A 20,276-nucleotide genomic window follows, 5' to 3' on the forward strand; every position below is an offset into this window, starting at 1 on the left:
TTCTTCTATATTTCACATTCTATTGATTTCAGTTTTTTCTTTGTTCCTTTTGCATTTCGGGATATTAGAGTTGATATCAATTCTCTCATATTTCCTTCAATGAAATATTTGGTGTACAATGCATTATCTTCTTTATATTTAAGGTGGATCAAAGGCTTCATAACAGGCGTCCTATTAAGTGGAAAGAGTGAATTACAGAGAAATGATTCAGTTATTTCCTTTTGAAAAATCCATTCCTTTTGGATACTTTTTCTTCTCTATTTCCTTTTCTATGTAGTTAAGTTGTCCCTTTGATGTTAATTCTCTCAGATTCGATTCAATGGAACTTTCTGTAGAAGTTACAATAACTTCTTTATTTTTAAAGCTTGATCAAACGTTTTGTAACAGCCATCCTTTTAAGTCATAAAATTGGAACTTTCTGTACAAGTTGCAATAACTTCTTTATACTTAAACTTGATCAAAGGTTTTGTAACAGCAATCCTTTTAAGTCATAAAATTTACGTTCAAAGAAATGATCCAGTTATTCCCTTTCGAAAAAATAATTTCTTTTCTTACTTGTTCTTCTCTATTTCACATTCTATTGAGTCTAGTTTTCCCTTTGTTCCTATTGCACTTTGGGATATTATAGTTGATATATATTCTCTCATATTTGCGTCAAGGAAACATTTTGTTCACAATGTATTAACTTCTTTATTTTTAAAGCTGTGTCAAAGGAATCTTCTTCAGCGGAAATGGTGAACGTGTAGAGCAGTCTTCCAGTTGTTCACTTTTGAAAAGTCCATTCCTTTGCTTCCTTGTTCTTCTCTATTACCCATTCCATTGTGTCTAGGTTTCGCTTTGTTTCCCTTGCATTTGGGTTCATTATACTTGATGTTAATTCTCTCAAATTTGATTCAATGGAACTTTCTGTAGAAGTTACAATAACTTCTTTATACTTAAAGCTTGATCACAGGTTTTCTAACATCAATCCTTTTCAGTCATAAAATTTAAATTCAAAGAAATGATCCAGTTATTCCCTTTCGAAAAAACAATCCCTTTTTTACTTGTTCTTCTATATTTCACATTCTATTGATTTCAGTTTTTTCTTTGTTCCTTTTGCATTTCGGGATATTAGAGTTGATATCAATTCTCTCATATTTCCTTCAATGAAATATTTGGTGTACAATGCATTATCTTCTTTATATATAAGCTGGATCAAAGGCTTCATAACAGGCGTCCTATTAAGTGGAAAGAGTGAATTACAGAGAAATGATTCAGTTATTTCCTTTTGAAAAATCCATTCCTTTTGGATACTTTTTCTTCTCTATTTCCTTTTCTATGTAGTTAAGTTGTCCCTTTGATGTTAATTCTCTCAGATTCGATTCAATGGAACTTTCTGTAGAAGTTACAATAACTTCTTTATTTTTAAAGCTTGATCAAACGTTTTGTAACAGCCATCCTTTTAAGTCATAAAATTGGAACTTTCTGTAAAAGTTGCAATAACTTCTTTATACTTAAACTTGATCAAAGGTTTTGTAACAGCAATCCTTTTAAGTCATAAAATTTACGTTCAAAGAAATGATCCAGTTATTCCCTTTCGAAAAAATAATTTCTTTTCTTACTTGTTCTTCTCTATTTCACATTCTATTGAGTCTAGTTTTCCCTTTGTTCCTATTGCACTTTGGGATATTATAGTTGATATATATTCTCTCATATTTGCGTCAAGGAAACATTTTGTTCACAATGTATTAACTTCTTTATTTTTAAAGCTGTGTCAAAGGAATCTTCTTCAGCGGAAATGGTGAACGTGTAGAGCAGTCTTCCAGTTGTTCACTTTTGAAAAGTCCATTCCTTTGCTTCCTTGTTCTTCTCTATTACCCATTCCATTGTGTCTAGGTTTCGCTTTGTTTCCCTTGCATTTGGGTTCATTATACTTGATGTTAATTCTCTCAAATTTGATTCAATGGAACTTTCTGTAGAAGTTACAATAACTTCTTTATACTTAAAGCTTGATCACAGGTTTTCTAACATCAATCCTTTTCAGTCATAAAATTTAAATTCAAAGAAATGATCCAGTTATTCCCTTTCGAAAAAACAATCCCTTTTTTACTTGTTCTTCTATATTTCACATTCTATTGATTTCAGTTTTTTCTTTGTTCCTTTTGCATTTCGGGATATTAGAGTTGATATCAATTCTCTCATATTTCCTTCAATGAAATATTTGGTGTACAATGCATTATCTTCTTTATATATAAGCTGGATCAAAGGCTTCATAACAGGCGTCCTATTAAGTGGAAAGAGTGAATTACAGAGAAAGGTTTCAGTTATTTCCTTTTGAAAAATCCATTCCTTTTGGATACTTTTTCTTCTCTATTCCTTTTCTATGTAGTTAAGTTGTCCCTTTGATGTTAATTCTCTCAAATTCGATTCAATGGAACTTTCTGTAGAAGTTACAATAACTTCTTTATTTTTAAAGCTTGATCAAACGTTTTGTAACAGCCATCCTTTTAAGTCATAAAATTGGAACTTTCTGTACAAGTTGCAATAACTTCTTTATACTTAAAGCTTGATCAAAGGTTTTGTAACAGCAATTCTTTTAAGTCATAAAATTTACATTCAAAGAAATGATCCAGTTATTCCCTTTCAAAGAAACAATTCCTTTGCTTACTTGTTCTTCTCTATTTCACATTCTATTGAGTCTAGTTTTCCCTTTGTTCCTTTTGCATTTTGGGATATTATAGTTGATATCAATTCTCTCATATTTATTTCAATGAAATATTTTGTGCACAATGCATTTTCTTCTTTATATTTAAGCTGGATCAAAGGCTTCATAACAGGCGTCCTATTAAGTGGAAAGAGTGAATTACAGAGAAAGTTTTCAGTTATTTCCTTTTGAAAAATCCATTCCTTTTGGATACTTTTTCTTCTCTATTTCCTTTTCTATGTAGTTAAGTTGTCCCTTTGATGTTAATTCTCTCAGATTCGATTCAATGGAACTTTCTGTAGAAGTTACAATAACTTCTTTATTTTTAAAGCTTGATCAAACGTTTTGTAACAGCCATCCTTTTAAGTCATAAAATTGGAACTTTCTGTAAAAGTTGCAATAACTTCTTTATACTTAAACTTGATCAAAGGTTTTGTAACAGCAATCCTTTTAAGTCATAAAATTTACGTTCAAAGAAATGATCCAGTTATTCCCTTTCGAAAAAATAATTTCTTTTCTTACTTGTTCTTCTCTATTTCACATTCTATTGAGTCTAGTTTTCCCTTTGTTCCTATTGCACTTTGGGATATTATAGTTGATATATATTCTCTCATATTTGCGTCAAGGAAACATTTTGTTCACAATGCATTAACTTCTTTATTTTTAAAGCTGTGTCAAAGGAATCTTCTTCAGCGGAAATGGTGAACGTGTAGAGCAGTCTTCCAGTTGTTCACTTTTGAAAAGTCCATTCCTTTGCTTCCTTGTTCTTCTCTATTACCCATTCCATTGTGTCTAGGTTTCGCTTTGTTTCCCTTGCATTTGGGTTCATTATACTTGATGTTAATTCTCTCAAATTTGATTCAATGGAACTTTCTGTAGAAGTTACAATAACTTCTTTATACTTAAAGCTTGATCACAGGTTTTCTAACATCAATCCTTTTCAGTCATAAAATTTAAATTCAAAGAAATGATCCAGTTATTCCCTTTCGAAAAAACAATCCCTTTTTTACTTGTTCTTCTATATTTCACATTCTATTGATTTCAGTTTTTTCTTTGTTCCTTTTGCATTTCGGGATATTAGAGTTGATATCAATTCTCTCATATTTCCTTCAATGAAATATTTGGTGTACAATGCATTATCTTCTTTATATATAAGCTGGATCAAAGGCTTCATAACAGGCGTCCTATTAAGTGGAAAGAGTGAATTACAGAGAAAGGTTTCAGTTATTTCCTTTTGAAAAATCCATTCCTTTTGGATACTTTTTCTTCTCTATTCCTTTTCTATGTAGTTAAGTTGTCCCTTTGATGTTAATTCTCTCAAATTCGATTCAATGGAACTTTCTGTAGAAGTTACAATAACTTCTTTATTTTTAAAGCTTGATCAAACGTTTTGTAACAGCCATCCTTTTAAGTCATAAAATTGGAACTTTCTGTACAAGTTGCAATAACTTCTTTATACTTAAAGCTTGATCAAAGGTTTTGTAACAGCAATTCTTTTAAGTCATAAAATTTACATTCAAAGAAATGATCCAGTTATTCCCTTTCAAAGAAACAATTCCTTTGCTTACTTGTTCTTCTCTATTTCACATTCTATTGAGTCTAGTTTTCCCTTTGTTCCTTTTGCATTTTGGGATATTATAGTTGATATCAATTCTCTCATATTTATTTCAATGAAATATTTTGTGCACAATGCATTTTCTTCTTTATATTTAAGCTGGATCAAAGGCTTCATAACAGGCGTCCTATTAAGTGGAAAGAGTGAATTGCAGAGAAATCTTCCAGGTATTTCCTTTTGAAAAATCCATTCCTTTTTGACACTTGTTCTTCTCGATTTCCTTTTCTATGTAGTTCAGTTTTCCCTTTCATGTTAATTCTCTCAAATTTGATTCAGTGGAACTTTCTGTAGAAGTTACAATAACTTCTTTATATTGAAAGCTTGATCAAAGTTTTTGTAACAGCAATCCTTTTATGTCATAAATTTTACGTTCAAAGAAATGATCCAGTTATTTCCTTTCAAATAAACAATTCCTTTGCTTACTTGTTCTCTATTTCACATTCTATTGAGTCTAGTTTTCCCATTGTTCCTTTTGCATTGTGGGATATTATAGTTGATATCAATTCTCTCATATTTGATGCAATGAAACATTTTGTGCACAATGCATTATCTTCTTTATATTTTAGCTGGATCCAAGGCTTCATAACAGGCGTCCTTTTAAGTGGAAAGAGTGAATTGCAGAGAAATCTTCCAGGTATTTCCTTTTGAAAAATCCATTCCTTTTTGACACTTGTTCTTCTCGATTTCCTTTTCTATGTAGTTATTTTTTCCCTTTGATGTTAATTCTCTCAAATTTGATTCAGTGGAACTTTCTGTACAAATTACAATAACTTCTTTATATTAAAAGCTTGATCAAGGTTTTTGTAACAGCAATCCTTTTAAGTCATAAAATTTACGTTCAAAGAAATGATCCAGTTATTCCCATTTGAAAAAACAATTTCTTTTCTTACTTGTTCTCTATTTCACTTTCTATTGCGTCTAGTTTTCCCTTGGTTTCTTTTCCAGTTTGGTATATTAGAGTAGATCCCAATTCTCCCGTATTTTCATCAATGGAACTTTTTTGGTAAAATGCATTACCTTCTTCATATTTAATGCTGGATCAAAGGATTCTTAACCGAATACTAATCAGCGGTAAGGATGAATTGCAAACAAATCTTCCAGTTATTCTCTTTTGAAAAATTCATGCTTTTGGATACTTGTTCTCTATTTCCCCCTCTATTGAGTCGTTTTCCCTTTGATTCCTGTGCATTTTCCATCCTTATAGTTGATGTTAATCCTCTTCCATTTGATTCAGTGGAACTTTCTGTAAATGATTCATTATCTTCTTTATATTTAAAGCTTAATCAAAGGTTTTGTAACAGCAATCCTTTTCAGTCTAAAAAGTTTCTGTCCAAAGCAATGTTCCGGTTATTCGCTTATGAAAAAACAATTCCTTTTCTTACGGTTATCTATTTCACATTCTATTGAGTCTAGTTTTCCCTTTGTTTCTTTTTCAGTTTGGGATATTAGAGTTGTTCCCAATTCTCTTGTATTTTCATCAATGGAACTTTTTTGATACAATCCATTACCTTCTTTATATTTAATGCTGGATCAAAAGATTCTTAAGAGAATCCTATTCAGCGGTAAGGGTGAATTGCAGACAAATGATCCAGTTATTCCCTTTTATAAATTTTATGCCTTTGGATAATTGTTCTTCTCTACTTCCCCTTCTATTGAGTCAAGTTTTCCCTTTTATTCTTGTGCATTTTCGATCCTTATAGTTGATGTTAATTCTCTCCCATTTGCTTCAGTGCAGCTTTCTATACAATGTGCATTATCTTTTATATATTGAAAGCTTGATCAAAGGTTTTGTGACAACAATCCTTTGCAGTCTAAAACGTTTTTGTCCCAAGCTCTGTTCTGGTTATTCCCTTACGAAAAACAATTCCTTTTCTTACTATTTCTCTATTTCCCCTTCTATTGAGTCAACGTTTCCCTTTGGAAACTGTGCATTTTCGATCCTTATAGTTGATGTTAATCGTCTCCCATTTGATTCAGTGGAACTTTCTGTAAATGGTTCATTATCTTCTTTATATTTAAAGCTTGGTCAAAGGTTTTGTAACAGCAATCCTTTTCAGTCTAAAAAGTTTCTGTCCAAAGCAATGTTCCGGTTATTCGCTTATGAAAAAACGATTCCTTTTCTTACTGGTTCTCTATTTCACATTCTATTGAGTCTAGTTTTCCCTTTGTTTCTTTTTCAGTTTGGGATATTAGAGGTGTTCCCAATTCTCTCGTATTGTCATCAATGCAACTTTGTGTGCACCATTCATTATCTTCTTTATATTTAAGCTGGATCAAAGGCTTCTTAATAGGAATCCTATTAAGTGATAAGTCTGAATTGCAGAGAAATCTTCCACTCATTTCCTTTTGAAAAATCCATGCCTTTGGATACTTATTATTCTCTATTAGCCATTCTATTGAGTCTAGGTTTCGCTTTGTTTCCCTTGCATTTTGAATCATTATACTTGATGTTAATTCTCTCCCATTTGCATCAGTGGAACTTTCTGTACAAGTTGCATAAACTTCTGTATATTTAAAGCTTGATCAAAGGTTTTGTAAAAGCAATCCTTTTCAGTCTAAAAACTTTATGTCCAAAGAAATGATCCAGTTATTCCCTTTCGAAAAAACAATTCCTTTTCTTACTTGTTCTTCTCTATTTCACATTCTATTGAGTCTAGTTTTCCTTTTGTTCCTTTATATTTTAGGATATTATTGTTGATATGAATTCTCTCATATTTGCTTAAATAGAACTTTTTGTGCACAATGCATTATCTTCTTTATATTTAAGCTGGATCAAAGGCTTCATAACAGGCGTCCTATTAAGTGGAAAGAGTGAATTGCAGAGAAATCTTCCAGTTATTTCCTTTTGAAAAATCCATGTCTTTGGATACTTGTTCTTTTCAAATTATTTCCCCTTCTATGTAGTCAAGTTTTCCCATTTGATGTTAAATCTCTCCAATTTGGTTCAATGGAACTTTCTGTACAAGTTGCATTATCTTCTTTATATTTAAAACTTCATCGAAGGTTTTGTAACAGCATTCATTTTCAGTCTAAATAGTTTTTATCCAAAGCAAAGTTCCGGTCATTCCCTTACGAAAAAACAATTCCTTTTCTTACAGATTCTCTATTTCACATTCTATTGAGTCTAGTTTTCCCTTTGTTTCTTTTGCTGTTTGGGATATTGGAGTTGATCCCTATTCTCTTATATATTCATCAATGGACCTTAATGGTACAATGCATTACCTTCTTTATATATAATGCTGGGTAAAAGGATTCTTAATAGAATCCTATTCAGCAGAAAGAGTTAATTGCAAACAAATCTTCCAGTTATTCCCTTTTGATAATTTCATGCCTTTGGATAATTGGACTTCTCTACTTCCCCTTCTATTGAGTCAACTTTTCCCTTTCATTCCTGTCATTTTGGATCCTTATACTTGATGTTAATTCTCTCCCATTTGATTCAGTGGAACTTTCTGTAAATGATTCATTATCTTCTTTATATTTAAAGCTTGGTCAAAGGTTTTGTAACAGCCATCCTTTTCAGTCTAAAAAGTTTCTGTCCAAAGCAATGTTCTGGTTATTCCCTTAGAAAAAAACAATTCCTTTTCTTACTGGTTCTCTATTTCACATTCTATTGAGTCTAGTTTTTCCCTTTGTTTCTTTTGCAGTTTGGGATATTGGAGTTGATCCCTATTCTCTCGTATATTCATCAATGCACCTTATTGGTAAAATGCATTACCTTCTTTATATATAATGCTGGGTCAAAGGATTCTTAACAGAATCCTATTCAGCAGAAAGAGTGAATTGCAGACAAATCTTCCAATTATTCCCTTTTGAAAATTTCATGCCTTTGGATAATTGGTCTTCTCTACTTCACCTTCTATTGAGTCAACTTTTCCCTTTGAATCCTGTGCATTTTCGATCCTTATACTTGATGTTAATTCTCTCCCATTTGATTCAGTGGAACTTTCTATACAAGGTGCATTATCTTTTTTATATTTAAAGCTTGATCAAAGGTTTTGTATGAGCAATTCTTTTCAGTCTAAAAATGTTTTGCCCAAAGCAATGTTCCCGTTATTCCCTTATGAAAAAACAATTTCTTTTCTTACTTGTTCTTCTCTACTTCACATTCTATTGAGTCTAGTTTTCCTTTGTTTCTTTTGAGGTTTAGGATGTTAGAGTTGATACAAATTCTCTCATATTTTTATCATTGGAACTTTTTTTGGTACAATGCATTACCTTCTTTATATTTAATGCTGGATCAAAAGATTCTTAAGAGAATCCTATTCAGCGAAAAGTGTTAATTGCAGACAAATCTTCCAGTTATTCCCTTTCTAAATATCAATTCCTTTTCTTAGTTGTTCTTCCTTATTTCCATTCTATTCGGTTGTTTTCCCTTCCTTTCCTGTGCAGTTTGGGACATTGTTGTTGATGTCAATTCTCTCCTCTTTTCGTCCTTGCAACTCTTTGTGCACAATCCAATTTCTTGCTTATATTTAAAAGTTTGATTACACATAGTAGTTTTTGTCCCAATAATGAATGTGCAGAGAAATCTTCCAGTTATTCTCTTTGAAACATCATTTCATTTTTTTACTTGTTCTTCTCTATTTCTTTTTCTATTTATTCAAGTTTCCCTTTGTTTCTTGTACAAGTTGGGACATTATTTTTGATGTCAATTCTCTCATATCTGGCGTCAATGGAGCTCTGAATGCACAATGCATTATCTCCCTTATATGTAATGCTGGATGAAAGGTTTCTTTGCAACAGTTGTTTTCAGTGGCAATACTGAATGTGCCGAGTAATATTCCAGGTATTCGTCTTTGAAACTTCAATTCCTTTTCTTACTTGTTCTTCTCTATTTTCCATTCCATTGAGTCTAGTTTTCGCTTGTTTCCTGTGCTGTTTGGGACATTGTTGTTGATGTCAGTTCTCGTCTCTTTTCATCAATGCAACTCTTTGTGCACAATGCATTTTCTTGTTTTTATTTAAAGGTGGATGAAAGTTTTGTTAAACATAGTCGTATTGTTCCTAATGATGAATGTGCAGAGATCTTTCAGATATTCTCTTATGAAACATCAATTCGTTTATTTACTCTTTCTTCTCTATTTCACTTTCTATTGAGTCAAGTTCCCTTTGTTTCCTGTGCAGTTTGGGACTACATTTTTGATGTCAATTCTCTCCTGCTTGTGTCAATGGAGTTCTGTCTGCACAATGAATTATCTTCCTTATATTGAAAGTCGGATGAAAGGTTTCTTAAAGACAGTTGTTTTCAGTGGCAATAGTGAATGTACAGAGAAATCTTCCAGTAATTCTCTTTTGAAACATCAATTCATTTTCTTACTTGTTCTTCTCTATTTCCATTCTATTCTGTCTATTTTTCCTTTCGTTCCTGTGCAGTTTGGGACATTGTTGTTGATGTCAATTCTCCTATTTTCGTCCATGCAACTCTTGGCACACAATGCGTTTTCTTGCTTATATTTAAAGTTAGCAGAAAGTTTTATTGAGCGTAGTCGTTTTTGTCAGAATAATGAATGTTCAGAGAAATCTTTTTTGTAACATCAATTCCTTTTCTTACTTGCTCTTCTCTATTTCTCTTTCTATTGTGGCAAGTGCCCTTTGTTTCCTGTGCAGTTTGGGACTACATTTTTGATGTCAATTCTCTCCTACTTGTGTCAATGGAGTTCTCTCTGCAAAATGAATTATCTTCCTTATATTTCAAATTGGCTGAAAGGTTTCTTAAAGACTGGTGTTTTCAGTGGCAATGGTGCATGTGCAGAGAAATCTTCCAGTTATTCACTTTCAAAACACAATTCCTTTTCTTACTTGTTCTTCTCTATTTCCCATCCTATTCAGTCTAGTTTTCCCTTTGTTCCTTGTGCTGTTTGGGACATTGATGTTGATGTCAATTCTCTCCTCTTTTCGTCCTTGCAACTCTTTGTGCACAATCCAATTTCTTGCTTATATTTAATGTTAGCAGAAAGTTTGATTACACATAGTAGTTTTTGTCCCAATAATGAATGTGCAGAGAAATCTTCCAGTTATTCTCTTTGAAACATCATTTCATTTTTTTACTTGTTCTTCTCTATTTCTTTTTCTATTTATTCAAGTTTCCCTTTGTTTCTTGTACAAGTTGGGACATTATTTTTGATGTCAATTCTCTCATATCTGGCGTCAATGGAGCTCTGAATGCACAATGCATTATCTCCCTTATATTTAAAGCTGGATGAAAGGTTTCTTTACAACAGTTGTTTTCAGTGGCAATACTGAATGTGCCGAGTAATATTCCAGGTATTCGTCTTTGAAACTTCAATTCCTTTTCTTACTTGTTCTTCTCTATTTCCCATTCCATTAAGTCTAGTTTTCGCTTGTTTCTTGTGCTGTTTGGGACATTGTTGTTGATGTCAGTTCTCGTCTCTTTTCATCAATGCAACTCTTTGTGCACAATACATTTTCTTGTTTTTATTCAAAGGTGGATGAAAGTTTTCTTAAACACAGTCGTATTTGTCCTAATAATGAATGTGCAGAGAAATCTTTCAGATATTCTCTTATGAAAAATCAATTCGGTTTGTTACTTGTTATTCTCTATTTCACTTTCTATTGAGTCAAGTTCCCTTTGTTTCCTGTGCAGTTTGGCACTACATTTTTGATGTCAATTCTCTCCTGCTTGTGTCAATGGAGTTCTTTCTGCACAATGAATTATCTTCCTTATATTGAAAGTCGGATGAAAGGTTTCTTTTTTTTTTTTTTTTTTTTAACATGCAGGCATATTTATATTGAACAGTTCTTTTAAGCAAAGATGTGTTAGATTTCTAGAAAAATATAAATATCTATAAAAAATAAGGTCAAACTCAGATTAGCCATTAATATCTTTATAAAGAATTATTTAATTATACAAATATTTATATCTAATTTATACATGCCTATATTACACATTAATGTATTATATATGCATATATAATATGTCCCTATTTATATTTATATTTATATTGTATATCAGCACATATATAGGTATATTTTCTTTTAATAAATACCAGAAGTTTATGTTGATTAATGCTTTTTTTTTTATTAATTTTTCCAAATAATGCCCTCCCTCCCTCCATTCCCTCCCCCCGATGGCAGGTAATCCCATACATTTTACATGTGTTACAATATAACCTAGATACAATATATGTGTGTAAATACCTTTTTCTTGTTGCACATTAATTATTAGCTTCCGAAAGTGTAAGTAACCTGGGTAGATAGACAGTAGTGCTAACAATTTACATTCTCTTCCAAGTGTTCCTTCTCTGGGTATAGTTATTTCTGTCCATCATTAATCAACTGGAAGTGAGTTGGATCTTCTTTATGTTATCTTCTATCAGAATACATCCTCATGCAGTATTGTTGTTGAAGTGTATAGGGATCTTCTGGTTCTGCTCATTTCACTCAGCAACAGTTGATTTAAGTCTCTCTAAGCCTCTCTGTATTCCTTCTGCTGGTCATTTCTTACAGAGCAATAATATTCCATAACCTTCATATACCCCAATTTACCCAACCATTCTCCAACTGATGGATATCCATTCAACTTCCAGTTTCTAGCTACAACAAAAAGAGCTGCCACAAACATTTTGGCACCTATAGGTCCCTTTCCACTCTTTAGAATTTCTTTGGGATATAATCCCAATAACAGCAATGCTGGATCAAAGGGTATGCACAGTTTGATAACTTTTTGGGCGTAGTTCCAAATTGCTCTCCAGAATGGCTGGATTCTTTCATAACTCCACCAACAATGTATCAGTGTCCCAGTTTTCGCACATCCCCTCCAACATTCATCATTATTTGTTCCTGTCATTTTAGCCAATCTGACAGGTGTGTAGTGGTATCTCAGAGTTGTCTTAATTTACATTTCTCTGATCAGTAGTGATTTGGAACACTCTTTCATATGAGTGGAAATAGTTTCAATTTCATCATCTGAGAATTGTCTGTTCATATCCCTTGACCATTTGTCAATTGGAGAATGGTTTGGTTTCCTATAAATCAGGGTCAATTCTCTATATATTTTGGAAATGAGACCTTTGTAAGAACCTTTGTTTCTAAAAATATTTTCCCAATTTGTTACTTCCCTTCTAATCTTCTTTGCATCAGTATTGTTTGTAGAGAAACTTTTTAGTTTGATGTAATCAAAATCTTCTATTTTGCGATCAATAATGATCTCTAATTCTCCTCTGGTCATAAATTCCTTCCTCCTCCACAGGTCTGAGAGGTAGACTATTCTCTGTTCCTCTAATCTATTTATTATCTCCCTCTTTATGCCTAGATCATGGATCCATTTTGATCTTATCTTGGTATATGGTGTTAAGTGTGGATCCATATCTAATTTCTGCCATACTAATTTCCAGTTTTCCCAACATTTTTTTCCGAATAATGAATTTTTATCCCTAATGTTGGAATCTTTGGGTTTGTCAAAGATTAGATTGCTATAGATGTACCCTTTTTTGTCCTTTGTATCTAATCTGTTCCACTGATCTACCGGTCTATTTCTTAGCCAATACCAAATGGTTTTGGTGACTGCTGCTATATAATATAGCTTTAGACCAGGTACACTTAGACAACCTTCCTCTGAGTTTTTTTTTCATTAGTTCCCTTGCAATTCTTGACCTTTTATTCTTCCATATGAATTTTGTTGTTATTTTTTCTAGGTCATTGAAATAGTTTCTTGGGAGTCTGATTGGTATAGCACTAAATAAATAGATTAGTTTGGGAAGTATTGTCATCTTTATTATATTCGCTTGGCCTATCCAAGAGCACTGAATGTCTTTCCAATTATTTAAATCTGATTTTATTTTTGTGGCAAGTGTTTTGTAATTTTTCTCATATAATTCCTGACTTTTCTTTGGTAGATGGATTCCCAAATATTTTATACTCTCAACATTTGTTTGGAATGGAATTTCTCTTTGTATCTCTTGCTGTTGCATTTTGTTAGTGATATATAAAAATGCCGAGGATTTATGTGGATTTATTTTGTATCCTGCCACTTTGCTGAAATTTTGAATTATTTCTAGTAGCTTTTTAGCAGAGTCTTTGGGGTTCTCTAAGTATACCATCATGTCATCTGCAAAAAGTGATAGTTTAATTTCCTCATTTCCTACTTTAATTCCTTGAATCTCTTTCTCGGCTCTTATTGCCGAGGCTAGCGTTTCTAGTACTATATTGAATATTAATGGTGATAGTGGGCAACCTTGTTTCACTCCTGATCTTACTGGGAAAGGTTGCAGTTTATTTCTATTGCATATTATGCTTACTGAAGGTCTTAAATATATGCTCCTGATTATTCTTAGGAATAATCCATTTATTCCTATACTCTCAAGAGTTTTTAGTAGGAATGGATGTTGGATTTTGTCAAATGCTTTTTCTGCATCTATTGAGATGATCATATGATTATTATTAATTTGATTATTAATATAGTCAATTATACTAATAGTTTTCCTAATATTAAACCAGCCCTGCATTCCTGGTATGAATCCTACTTGATCATAGTTTATTATCCTGGGGATGATTTTCTGAAGTCTTTTTGCTAATATCTTATTTAAGATTTTAGCATCAATATTCATTAAGGAAATTGGTCTATAATTTTCTTTCTCAGTTTTCGATCGACCGGGTTTAGGTATCAGTACCATGTCTGTGTCATAAAAGGAGTTTGGTAGGACTCCTTCATTCCCTATTTTTTCAAATAGTTTATATAGCATGGGGCTAATTGTTCTTTAAATGTTTGGTAGAATTCACATGTGAATCCATCTGGTATTTTTTCCTGGGGAGTTGACTAGTAACTTATTCTATTTCTTTTTCTGAAATGGGATTATTTAAGCAATTTCTTTCCTCCTCTGTTAATCTCGGAAGCCTATATTTTTGGAGGAAGTCATCCATTTCACTTAAGTTATCAAATTTATTGGCATAAAGTTGGGCAAAGTAACTCCTTATTATTTCTCTAATTTCCTCTTCATTGGTGGAAAGATCCCCCTTTTCATTTGTAAGACTAACAATTTGATTTTCCTCTTTTTTCTGATCAGATTTACCAAAGGTTTATCTATTTTATTGGCTTTTTCATAAAACCAACTCTTGGTTTTATTTATTAATTCAATTTTTTTTAACTTTCAATATTATTGATTTCTCCTTTTAATTTTTGTATTTCAAGTTTAATTTTTGGTTGGGGGTTTTTAATTTGGTCTTTTTCTAGCCTTTTAAGTTGCAAGCTCAATTCGTTAATCTTCTCTTTCTCTATTTTCTTCAAATAAGCCTCTAAAGATATAAAATTTCCCCTTATTACTGCTTTAGCTGCATCCCACAGCTTTTGGTATCATGTCTCATCATTGTCATTATCTTGGGTGAAATTATTAATTGTTTCTATAATTTGCTCTTTCACCTAGTCATTCTTTAAGATGAGATTATTCAATTTCCAATTACTTTTGGGTCTATTTATCCCTAACTTTTTACTGAATGTAGCTTTTATTGCATTGTGGTCTGAGAAGAAGGCATTTATTATTTCTGCCTTCCTACATTTAATTTTGAGATCTTTATGTCCTAATATATGGTCAATTTTTGTATAGGATCCATGAACTGCTGAGAAGAATATATATTCCTTTCTATTTCCATTCAGTTTTCTCCAAAGGTCTATCATACCTAGTTTTTCTAATGTTCTATTTACTTTTTAAATTTCTTTCTTGTTTGTTTTGTGGTTTGATTTGTCTAAATCTGAGACTGCAAGGTTGAGATCTCCCACTATTATAGTTTTACTGTCTATTTCTTCTTGCAACTCTCTTAACTTTTCCTTTAGAAAGTTAGATGCTATACCATTTGGTGCATATATGTTTAGTATCGATATGGCTTCATTATTTATGCTACCTTTCAGCAGGATATAGTTTCCTTCCTTATCTCTTTTAATTAGATCAACTTCTGCTTTTGCTTGATCTGAGATAAATATAGCTACCCCTGCTTTTTTGGCTTTACCTGAAGCATAATAGATTCTGCTCCAACCTTTTACCTTTACTCTATATGTATCTCCCTGCTTTAAGTGTGTTTCCTGTAAACAACATATTGTAGGGTTCTGATTTTTGATCCAGTCTGCTATCCGTCTCCGTTTGATGGGAGCGTTCATCCCATTCACATTTACAGTTAAAATTACTAATTCTGTATTTCCTGCCATCATATTATCCCCAGATTATGCTTTTTCCCTTGACCCCCCTGAACCCCTTCCCCAATATTCAATTTATAGACCCCCCTTGTGACGCGCAGCCCTCCCTTTTTTTTTTTTACTATCCCTCCGCCCTCCCTCCACGTCCCTTCCCTTATTCTCCTTTTCCTTTTCCCTTTTCCTCTCCCCCCTTTTAATGAGGTGAGAGAGAATTCTCTGAAAAACAAATATGACAATTATTTACTCTTTGAGACTCTTCTGATGTGAGTAAGATTTACACAATGATTCTCCTCCTCTCTAAATTCCCTCAGATATGGTGTATTTTCTATGCCTCTTCCTGGGATGTAGTTTCCCTCTTTTTTTCACTCCCTCCCCTTTTTCTGATACTACCCCCTTCCCTTTACTACACCCCCTTCTTTTTTTTCTTTTATATCAGTAAAATCAAATTATCCATGCGTACTTTCTATATACCCACAACAGAGATATAGTTCTCAAGGGTTCTGTGTACCTTTTTCTGTTTCTCTTCAGTCTTGTGGATGTAGATCAAATTTTTTGTTTAATTCTGGTTTTTTTTCTTAGAAAAAAATGGAATTCCTCTATTTCATTGAATGACCATCTTCTTCCATGGAAAAAGATGCTAAACTTAGCTGGGTAGTTCATTCTTGGTTGCAATCCTTGATCTTTTGCTTTTCGGAATATCAGGTTCCAGGCCCTTCTATCTTTTAATGTGGAGGCAGCCAGATCTTGTGTGACCCTTATTGTGGCACCTTGGTATTTAAATTGTTTTTTTCTAGCTGCTTGCAGGATTTTCTCCTTTGTGTGGTAATTCTGCAGCTTAGCCACAATATTCCGTGGTGTTCTTTTTTTTAGGGTCTATTTCAGAAGGAGTTCGATGAATTCTTTCAACATCTACTTTCCCCTCTGTTTCTATTATCTCTGGACAGTTCTCTTTGATAATTTCCTGTAAAATAGAATCTAGGCTCTTTTTTTGGTCATAGTTTTCGGGAGGTCCAATGATGTGCAGATTATCTCTCCTAGATCTATTTTCCAGGTCTATAGATTTTCCCAGTAAGTATTTGACGTTATTCTCCAGCTTTTCATTTTTTTTTTTTGTTTTGTTTTGTTTGACTGATTCTTGGGTTCTCAATGAATCATTCATTTCTATTTGTTCCATCCTGACTTTTAAGGAATTATTTTCTTCATTCACAGTGTTTAGTTCTTTTTGTAAATGCCCAATTTCGTTTTTAAATGAGTTATTTTGCTCTATTGAATTTTTTTCCATTTCCCTAATTTTTTTTTGAGAATTATTTTCTTTTTCCAATTCAGAAATCCTATATTCTTGGGACTTTTTTATCTTCTCCAATTCAGAAATCCTATTTTCTTGAGACTTTTTTTATCTTCTCCAATTCAGAAATCCTACTTTCCTGTGATTTTTTTACCTTTTCTAATTCACTAATTTTGTTTCCCTGCATCTCCTGTGAATTCTTTATTTTTTTCAACTCCAATTTCAGGACGTTGTTATTCTCTATCATAGCTTCTCTTTCCTTTCCCCATTTTTCTTCAAACTCTCTTAACTTTTTAATAGTCTCTTCAAGGAGAGAGTTATGTGATGGGGGGCAGGAATCCTTCCCCTTTAGGTTGTTATCTGCTGACTCTCTGCTGTTAACTTCCTCGGGGTTGGATACCCGCTCTTTCTCTGTGTAGAAGGAATCTATGGTTTTTTTGGGCTTCTTGCTCATACTTAAAAAATCTTTTGGGGTCTGTCCCTGGGGTAGGAAATTATTTATTTATTTCTTCACCACTTCCTCCCAGACCAGATGGATGCAGTGGACCCTGTGCCTGAGCTAAGAGAGAGCTCTGGGAGAGAGTTCCCCACCCCATCCCTGGAAGTGCCTCAGAGGTGATCAGCACTGCTGTGCTCTGAGGGCGCTGTGTTTTAGCAGCTTCCCTGAGGTTGAGACTGAACAGTAAAGGCGACTCAAAGCCTAGCCTATGCGTCCCGGTCGGGCGTGGATGTCAGCAGCAGGTGACGTGAAAATCCCCTGCGCTTAAACTGGGAAGTGTCTGCCAGAAACCGCGGTCCCTAGTTCAAAGGTTCCGCTTCTCTGGGACTTCCATTCCACAGCCTTCTATTTCTATTTTGTGATCAATAATGATCTCTAGTTCTCCTCTGGTCATAAATTCCTTCTTCCTCCACAAGTCTGAGAGGTGGACTATCCTCTGTTCCTCTAATCTATTTATTATCTCACTCTTTATGCCTAAATCATGGACCCATTTTGATCTTATCTTGGTAAATGGTGTTAAGTGTGGATCCATATCTAATTTCTGCCATATTAATTTCCAGTTTTCCCAACAGTTTTTTCCAAATAATGAATTTTTATCCCTAATTGTATCGAGCTGTCATCTCCAGAAGCTGCCGGATCGCTCTCTGGGAAGAGATCTGCTGTGTCTACTCAAATCTCTCAGACAGATTCTTCTTCCTGTAACGAACCGTTGTCTCCAAGCAGTTGCTATTAACTCTTGTCCAGAGAAGTGACTTCCCTTCCTGAAGAGAGCTGAGTCAAGCCAGATGTAGTACAGAGTCTTCTCCTTGAATCCTGGCTCTGAATCTTCCTCAGCTCTTATTCTTCTCCAGGCAGACTGTTTTCCAGGCCCACTGTTGCCTCTTTTATCCTCCCAGAGAATGGGTGTGGAATAATGCAAGGGCTTCTGGGAAGAACCAATTCAGCCAATGAGCTTGCTCCTTCTATCAAGTCAACCTGAGTTCTCACCTTGTAATTGTCCAGACAACCTGAATTCTCACCTTGTCACTGTCCAGACAACCTGAGTTCTCACCTAGTAATCCTAACATCTCCCCCTTTCTTTTGATTTAGAACATAGGACAATCATGACCTTGAAACATAAATCCATCAATATGGGAAGTATTACACATAATTACATAAATTACATAAGCACATAGTAACATAGTAACATAATACATGCTAGAAGTATATAACAAATAACATAAAATAATCATAAATTGAAAATTTATAAATGTCCAAAAGTCCATTGTCCATTAGTCTCATCTTGTGTGAGGAAGTCCAATGATTCCTGCTGGTTTTAAAGTTCTTTAACAGTCTTCTTATTATCCATGCTCTTTCAGTGTCAGATGTTTCTTAGATTTTCTCCTTTATTTTGAGATCTTTCTCTTTTTCTGTCTCTCTCTGATGGACAAGGGGAATACGACTCGTTGGCACCCATCTGATTCCTTCTCCTGCTGAAGAAATACAAGCAAACCCTCTCCCCCAGGCAGTTAACCTATCTGGTCCCTTCCATTCACCACTTTCTGGATCTCTCCACATCACCTGGCGATTATCTAAGGACAGTGGAGATGCTCGCACTGGACACTGCCCTTCTGGTGGGTTATAAAACCTGTCTGCTGGAGCCAGTGCATCTTTGTCAAAAATTAGAAAATTAATGGTATAGAGAACTAAATTTAGAAGTTCTCTAGGGTTACCTGTGGCTCCCCCTTTCTTTTGTTTTTGGAGGAGTGTCTTAATATCTCTGTTTCTTCTCTCTACTATTGCCTGCCCTTGAGGATTAAAGGGTATGCCCGTGGTATGTAAAATCTTATACTGTGCACAAAAGTGTGTAAAATGTTTGGACGTATATGCAGGTCCATTGTCTGTTTTTATTGCTTGTGGCACACCCATAATTGCAAATGCTTGTATAAGGAATTCAGTGACCACTCGGGCTGTCTCTTTTGCTGCTGGCATTGCAAATGTGAATCCTGAAAAGGTGTCTACCACGACATGAATAAAAGATAGACGACCAAAAGATTTATAATGGGTCACATCCATTTGCCAGATTTCATTGGGTCTCAAACCACAAGGATTCTTCCCTGGAGGGAGTGTAGGAGCGTGGAAAGGAAGACAAGCTGTACAGCTTTTTACTATGCTCCTAGCTTCCTCTCTTGTGATTCCAAATTGTAAACGTAAAGCTCGGGCAGCCTGATGATATTTAGAATGAGATTCTTGTGCTTCCTGAAATAAAGGACTACTGGCTAACATGGTTAGAAGGCTATCTGCCTCTGAATTTCCATCAAAAATGGGACCTGGAAGTCCACTATGTGAGTGGACATGCAAGATATAAATCTTGCCTGGATGTTTTCTCACTTGCTCTTGAAGTTCCTTAAAGAGCTGATAAATATTAGAGGCTGCAAATTTTATTTGGGCTGTGGCAATTCTTTGTACTACACCTACTGAATAGGCTGAATCAGTAATTATATTTACGTCTCCTGGGTAATAAGTGAGAGCTAGCATGATAGCAAATAATTCATTCTGTTGAGTGGATTGAAAAGGAGTCCTGATTACTCTCTTTATGGTTAAATTATGAGAGTATACAGCACAAATATTTTCTTTGGAGGCGTCTGTAAAGATTGTTGGTCCTTTAAGAGGAACCTTAGAAACCTTTTCTTCAAAGATCCATCGCCAATTATGTAGTAGCCGGGTTATCGTTAATGGAGATCCATGTGCAAAATTTGGAGCGGTGGCCAATAAAATTTGCCATTCTGGGATGGTCTCACAGCATACATTAATTTGTGCGTTAGTATAGAATGTGTATATTTTTTCAGGACTTATTCCAGATAATTGTGTTACTCTCTTAATAGCCTTTAATAAAATCCTAGCCACAAGCACTGGGTAAGGTATAAGGCTTTGTTCTGGTTGTGCTGGGAGGTTCACCCACTCAATCACTCTGTCTCCTTGATGAAGGACTGCTGGGGGTGCCTCTTTTGTAGCAAAAACTGATATTTCTAAGGGTTTTTGAGTGACTCTTTCAACCACATTGGATAA

The sequence above is a fragment of the Sminthopsis crassicaudata genome, chromosome 5 (genome assembly GCF_048593235.1).
Source record: "Sminthopsis crassicaudata isolate SCR6 chromosome 5, ASM4859323v1, whole genome shotgun sequence".
Lineage (NCBI taxonomy): Eukaryota > Metazoa > Chordata > Mammalia > Dasyuromorphia > Dasyuridae > Sminthopsis > Sminthopsis crassicaudata.